A 7,233-nucleotide genomic window follows, 5' to 3' on the forward strand; every position below is an offset into this window, starting at 1 on the left:
CTGTGCCTGGGCTTCCTCTAGTTGCGGACAGTGGGGGCTACTCTTCGTTGCGGTGTGTGGGCTTCTCATTGCGGTGGCTTCTCTTGTTGCGGAGCATGGGCTGTAGGCGCACAGGCTTCAGTAGTTGTGCCTCGTGGGCTCTAGAGCGCAGGCTCAGTAGTTGTAGCGCACGGGCTTAGTTGCTCCGCAGCAGGTGGGATCTTCCTGGACCAGGGCTCGAACCCATGGGCCCTACGCTGGCAGGTGGATTCTTTTTTTTTTTTTTTGTGGTATGCGGGCCTCTCACTGTTGTGGCCTCTTCCGTTGCGGAGCACAGGCTCCGGACGCGCAGGCTCAGTGGCCATGGCTCACGGGCCTAGCCGCTCGGCAGCATGTGGGATCTTCCCAGACCGGGGCACGAACCTGTGTCCCCTGCATCGGCAGGTGGACTCTCAACCACTGTGCCACCAGGGAAGCCCTGGCAGGTGGATTCTTAACCACTGCACCACCAGGGAAGTCCCTAATACATCACTCTTATGTTAAAGATGAAGCAAAAGGGCTCAGAGAGGTTGAGGAAACTGTCAAAAGTCACATGACTAGACATCAGCAGTGTGGAAATCAGAGCTTGGTCTCCCAACTGCCAATCCAGTGTCCTTTCGCCATATCCCACTGTCCTAATCCTTGCTGATTTAAATGATTTAAAGGAGCACTTAAATTTTAGAAACAACTTTACCTATACTGCTCACATAAAATCTGGTCTCAGCAGTTTTTTTTAACCTCCTTTAATTTCTTTTACTTAAAGATATGCTAATATCACATCTTCCTTTTTACAGTAATGATAAATCAATAATATACTGACAACTAATAACTCAAAGCTCCACTGCATAATGCTTTTTCATCAGTGCAAATTTGACTGTTCTAAAGCAGTTAGACTGACTTTTCAGGCTGTGATGAAAACGCTTTGGGCCTTGTCACACAGGGCCTACAGGTCTTGTATACACTGACCTATTACAGTCAAGCTCCCACACAGTATTAATATGCATTTAGATAACTTAGCTCTTAACTGGGGGCTACACAAGGATATTTATCTCCTCTACAAATCACGCTCGTGTAATTGGTGGGACAGAGGTGCTATTCATGCCAGGATCACTTGATTATCCTATAAAATGATTTTCTTTTTGTCTCAATTGTTTGTATTTTTTATATTATATATGAACTTCATCTTAATGCAGTCATCTTTTCCCATTTCTCTTTCCTGCTAAGTTTCTTTTCATCTTACCCTTAGCTAGTTCACTACTACTTACTACCTAGTTAACTACTCCTCATTTTTACATCTTAGCTCAACTGTTACCTCCTCATAGAAGTCTTCCTTTTCTTTCTCTCTCTCTATAAGAATCTCCCTGCCCCCATACCATGCACTCTTTGTAACTTTACAGCGTTTATTTCTTCATGGCACTGATCACAATATGTAATTTTAAAATTTATTTGTTTGCTTTTTTATTGTTTCTCTCTCTATACACTTGACTGTGAGGTCCATGTGTCCATCATGCAGGTGTCTGCCCGAGTACTAAGCATGATGCCTGATACACAGCAGAGGCTAAGCCAACATTTGTTGAATGAATATGTCTGTGAATTGCTGTGGAATTTTGTAGTCTGCTTAGAGGGGTATGAGTATGTGTTATATCTTGGTCCCCTATGATAACTTCTTTTGGATGATCTCCTTCAGTGACAGACACTGACATAGACGTAGGGTTGTCTATCTACTCAGTTAGTTTCCTTGACTCCAGATCTATTAAATGGACAGGCCTCCTAGACCATTTGGACCATGGTACCTTATCGTGAGTAAACCTAGGTTTTCTAGATCATTCTAGACCACGATGTACTATCTTCCAGAGCTTGTATTCTATGGTAGCCTCTGGTCACAGGGGGTTATTGAGCACTTGAAATGTAGCTAGTATGAAGTTCCATATGCTGTGAGTGTAAAATACACATTGGATTCTGAGGATTTAGTATAAAAATGTAGAATATCTCATTAATACCTGTCATACTGTTTACTTATTGAATAACATTTTGGGTCTATTGGGCTAAATAAAATATATTATTACATTTAATTTCACTTTTTTTCTTTTTACTCTTAAAATGTGCTACTGGAACATTTGAGATTATATATGTGGATCACATTTGTGACTCACATTATATTTCTATTGGGCAGTGTTGTTCTAGACCTAACTAGTTCACCTCTGTTGTTTGGCAGTGTGGACTGAAGGTGATCCCCTGAAGGGAATGCCCAAATTGCAAGAGCCTCTCATAGCCTGCTCCATTCTTGTTAGCTGTGCACTAGGGGAAGAACTGGCACTCCAGGAGAGTGGCTCAGGTGTCATTTCAGTACTCCCTCAGTGTCAGATCACGAGGCCCACATACAGTTTGCATCCCGAGACACAGAAACTTCAAATATATTGTTAATGTCCATATATCTTGCTTAAAATAATGATAGGACCAGAACCCAGATCTTTCAATTCTGCTAAGTCATTGAATTACTTATAGAAGGACTGACTAATAAAATTATATCTTCCTTTTAAAATGCAATACTAGAAAATTTTAAAGGATTGTTAATTAGTTATACAGGTTTTCTTTAAAAAAATCAATTAATGATGAAATTACACCAGTCTTTAGACAACTAAATAGAAAATCATATTGTATACTCTGATAAATTAAACAAACAGAAACTCCTATTATTGCCACGTGTGCTATAGTAGAGGATTAAACTGGGATGACCTTTATTTGGCAAAAGCGTATACACTGCAAAGCAAAATTTAAACAAGTCAGATATGAACATGAACTCTACTTGTAAATAAACACAAATCTAATAACCATTCTTTGCAAAGCTATAAAAACTCCCTTGGAGACCATACACTGCAGTTTGGAAAACTGGTTGCTATGTCTTATTCCAAAAGCCCTCACCACTGACACATCAGGCAGACTTCTCTTCTTAGGTAAGGAGATGGATTCCTAAATAATTAGCTTCATCATCATTATCTTCTGGTTCATTCATTAGTTTAGCAAATATTTAGTGGGAACCAACTATGTGCCAGGCATCTGTGTGTTCTAGGTGCTCAAGATGCTACAGTGACCAATGCAGACAAACTTTTGCTCTTTGGAGCTTAAATTTTTGTGCTTAGGTATTTTCTCAACAGGAAGAATAAAATGAAAGGATAAAGCAAATCTAAGCAGTGCTACCTTAGAATGCCACAGGTAACTTTTTTTTTTTTTTAAGTTGGGAATCGAAGTGAATTTCAGACTTTCTATCCTGTGTCTTTCTTGGGGAATTTGAAAGTGGAGGTGCATATGGAAGGTGGAGGTGCATAAAACCATACCTATCCAAAGTACTAATTAGTATTTTCAGAATGAAAATGTCAGAAGACCCTATTAAAGCTTCAAATAAAACCATTAGACTGTGTTAGGGGATTTTCCAATCATTCTGGGGGGTCTTGGCATACTTATTCAGGTCTTCTTTCTTCTGCTGGGACATCCCAACCTATAGTTAACCAGATGTCTTAGTTCTTACATCCATTAATTCTAGGAACTCCCAGTCAGAGTGGCTTCCCTTCCCGCCCAACAGACTCATTCTCATTCTCTCACAGTCCGAGTCCTGCCCCGGCACATATTCTCTCCCTTCCACATATTCACTTGCTTACACTTCCACAGGTTCCCCTTCATCCCTTTCAAGCAGAGAGGCTCCTTTAATATGGCATTTTCCCCTTAAAGTTCAGCCGGTAGATGTCTCCATTACTCCCTTATAGCGAAGACCTCGGCAAGTAGGGTTTAATCATTTCTTTAACCGACAACAAGGAAGAAGATTTGATAATTTGCCCAAAATGAGCAGATGCTCGGGAGGACACGTCTCCATCCTACGTCCCTTCCCTCCGATTTAAGCCACAAATGAAAACTACTTTCTCCCTCTTTACCAGGCAAAAGGAAAGGCTGATTTAACTAAGCATGCAAGATGCCAACACCCTCCTCCTCGGTACATCCAAGTTTCCTTCGCTCTGAGCCACCACAAGTCTGCTTCTCCCTTCACTCCGCCCACCCCACCTCTCACCCCCTCAGGTTCCCGAGTCATCAGGGAACGCGAGCGGGTGAAAGGACTCAGCGAAGCGGCATTCCGCGCCACCGCCTCCTCCTGCGCCTCGGGTTCAGCACTGGACAGCTCCCGCACCAGCCCAACAAACGGCAGTCGGCTGATTGACAGAGGAGCCGGCCAAACAGGGCACAAGACGACTTGAAGCCGCCCTACCAGGGTTTGGTTGCGGCCAAGCCGCCTCTTTAAACCGGCTTTCCTCCCGAGAGCAGGGAGAGGCAGGAGTGTGGTTTGTGGCCAAACTTAAAGACTCCAATTAACCAGCTGCCTAGCCCTCGTGGTTCCGGAAAGACAAACGCCTTAAAAGAAACCCTAGCTGCTACGCTCGCGGTGCGGGTCTGGGCGCGCGCGCTCCGCGCCTCGGGGCGAAGCGGACGAGGAGGAGCCTGAGCCGGGAGGCGGGAACGACCTGCCACGGGCGAGACGATGGAGCAGTGTCTTTGGCGGCCGCGGCGGCGGCGGCAGCAGCAGCAGCAGCAGCAGCAGCAGCAGCAGCAGCTCCTGAACACACCTCAATGAGAGCGGCGGTGGAAGCTGCTAAGCAGAAAGACGTAAGCAGGCCAACTATAGCTGCCGGCGGCGAGAGGGGATGTAAGGTGCCGGGCTCCAGGCTGCGAGGTGCGCAATCCCGAGCAGACCCATGGTGGAGCAGGAGCAGCCGGCGTTGCCACAGGTGATCTGATCTCCTGCGACGGTAGCTCAGTCAGCCGCGCGTATGTCAGAACATCCCTACTTTAAAGTCCTTTTGGACTGGGTGCCAGCTGAAAAGGGGGAAGACTCCTAGAAAAAGTCTTAGTGCTGATAGATTGACGACCAAAATTTAAAAAGTGACTCCCTCCGTTACCTCCTCTCCTTGCTGCGAGGCAGATGGGAGCCATGGCTAACCCCTTACTCTGCTGCCTCCTGCTCGTTCACCTGGGATTGGGAGCTGCCGGCGCCAGCCGCGACCCTCCAAGTCGGACGGATTCCTCTCGAGAGAAGGCCCTGAGGGCGAAGCAGCACGCCCAGCAGCCGGCTCGAGCCTCTGCCTCGGACCCCTCGGCTCCCTGGAGCCGCTCCACCGACGGCACCATCTTGGCGCAGAAAATCGCCGAGGAGGTGCCCATGGACGTGGCCTCTTACCTCTACACCGGGGACTCCCACCAGCTGAAGCGAGCCAACTGCTCCAGCCGCTACGAGTTGGCGGGCCTGCCGGGGAAGTCGCCTGCCCTAGCCAGCTCCCATTCCTCCTTGCACGGGGCGCTGGACACGCTGACACACGCCACCAACTTCCTCAACATGATGCTGCAGAGCAATAAGTCGCGGGAGCAGAACTCGCAGGACGACCTGGAGTGGTACCGGGCACTGGTGCGGAGCCTCCTGGAGGGTGAGCCCAGCATCTCCCGGGCGGCCATCACCTTCAGCACCGAGTCGCTGTCCGCCCCAGCCCCGCAGGTCTTCCTCCAGGCCACGCGCGAGGAGAGTCGCATCCTGCTCCAGGACCTGTCCTCCTCAGCACACCACCTGGCCAACGCCACGCTGGAGACCGAGTGGTTCCGCGGCCTCCGGCGCAAGTGGAGGACTCACTTGCACCGCCGCGGCTCCAATGAGGGGCCCCGGGGCCTGGGCCACAGCTGGCGGCGCAGGGACGGTCTTAGCGGGGACAAGAGCCACGTCAAGTGGTCTCCGCCTTATCTGGAGTGCGAGAACGGCAGTTACAAGCCCGGGTGGTTGGTCACTCTCTCCGCTGCTTTCTACGGGTTGCAGCCTAACCTGGTCCCGGAATTCAGGTAGGGAGGGAAAAAAGATCAAAGCAAAGCCTTCCTTCCGGGTTCATGGGTAGGTGCGCGTGTGGGGAAGGAACACTGTGGCTGTGACATTTAGGCCTCCCACCTTCAAAGCAGAGACCCAGGCTGAGGGACACCCCACGCAGGCGCAAGTGCTTAGGGACAAGAAGTGCCCCGCATTTGTCAGCTTCAGACACTCAGCAAAAGCTCTTCTCTCAAATCAGTTCCCCTGCAAGGGGCAAGGGACGGGAGCTCTTGGTAGAGCTGAGAGATGCCCTATGTTTCTCTCTAACCCTCGGGAGAGCAGGGAGGGGAGTTCCCGGTCAGGGGTGATGCACTGCACCCTGGCAAGCTCAGGGCATGCCAGCCAGGCACAGAGTGGCGTGCCAACTCACAAGAGTAGGAAAGGGAGTGGGAAGAAAAGAGTTCGTTATTCCCGCTACTTCGGGATAGCCTCTACCTACTTCCTCCTATGTGTGTAGTTTGAGGCGCCAGTCTGTTGTTAGTCAGTTACCAGAGCGCCTAATGAAAACGCTGCAATCCCCTGGGCAGTTCTGTCCCTTCAGCAGTGAGTCAGTCCCAGCAGCACAGCTGTCTCTAGGATCCATACTTTGCCGTTTGACAGGTGCGCTCCTTCTACTTGTCTCCCTCCTTCCCTCAACCCATCTCCCATTCCTTGGTCCCCTCTTTCTCCTGTTTTCTGTGTTAGGCACACCTAAGGGTTCTCTGGCCCTTCACATACACACACTTTATAAATGAACCTGGTTGAGTTATCCTAGGGAGGGAGGGATCAGTTCTCACTGAATGCACTCAGGGAGCTCAGAGAAAATTTAGTAATAGTTCTGTATTTCCTGCCTCAAGGTGTAGCATTTGTGGGAAGATGAGAATTTGCAGATTAGCAGGTGGTAACTTGTGCCCTGGGACGTGCCTGATTTTTGAGGTGAGGGATTTTAGAAGTAGCCCTGTTGAGTGAACATGAGGAACAGAAAGGAAAGAGTGGAAACTCCAAAGAAGGCCTGGGAGAAGGCCACAGATTGACTGGTATCCTCCCCAATTCCCAATGGGAAGAAGGTCTTGGGGGTTGAGGTTGCTTCTGTACTTTTTGGGAAACTGGGCAAAAGTGAGAAACCTGTGTGTGTTTTAATGCCCTTTTGGTACAACAAGGACAGGATGATGACCTGGTGAAAGTTACCAGGGGGAGTACTGGGTGGGCAAATGGGAGGAGTCAGAAAGCTTATATGTCTTGGCACTGTTATTTACTGCTGAATGACCTCGAGAAAGTTGCTTAATCTCTCTGGGCCTCAACAACTTACCTATCAAGTAAGGGAGTTGAACTAGATGGTCTCTAGG

The 7,233-nt window shown here is 48.5% G+C and overlaps 1 pseudogene; it reads left to right on the forward strand.

The window, feature by feature from the left end:
* Positions 1-4,141: 4,141 nt before the first annotated feature.
* Positions 4,142-6,823, forward strand: LOC149749480 (metabotropic glycine receptor pseudogene; annotated as a pseudogene).
* Positions 6,824-7,233: the final 410 nt, after the last annotated feature.

This window comes from Delphinapterus leucas, chromosome 3, assembly GCF_059928025.1.
Source record: "Delphinapterus leucas isolate spDelLeu-1000000601 "Yukka" chromosome 3, BTC_Dleu_Yukka2, whole genome shotgun sequence".
Taxonomy (NCBI): Eukaryota; Metazoa; Chordata; class Mammalia; order Artiodactyla; family Monodontidae; genus Delphinapterus; species Delphinapterus leucas.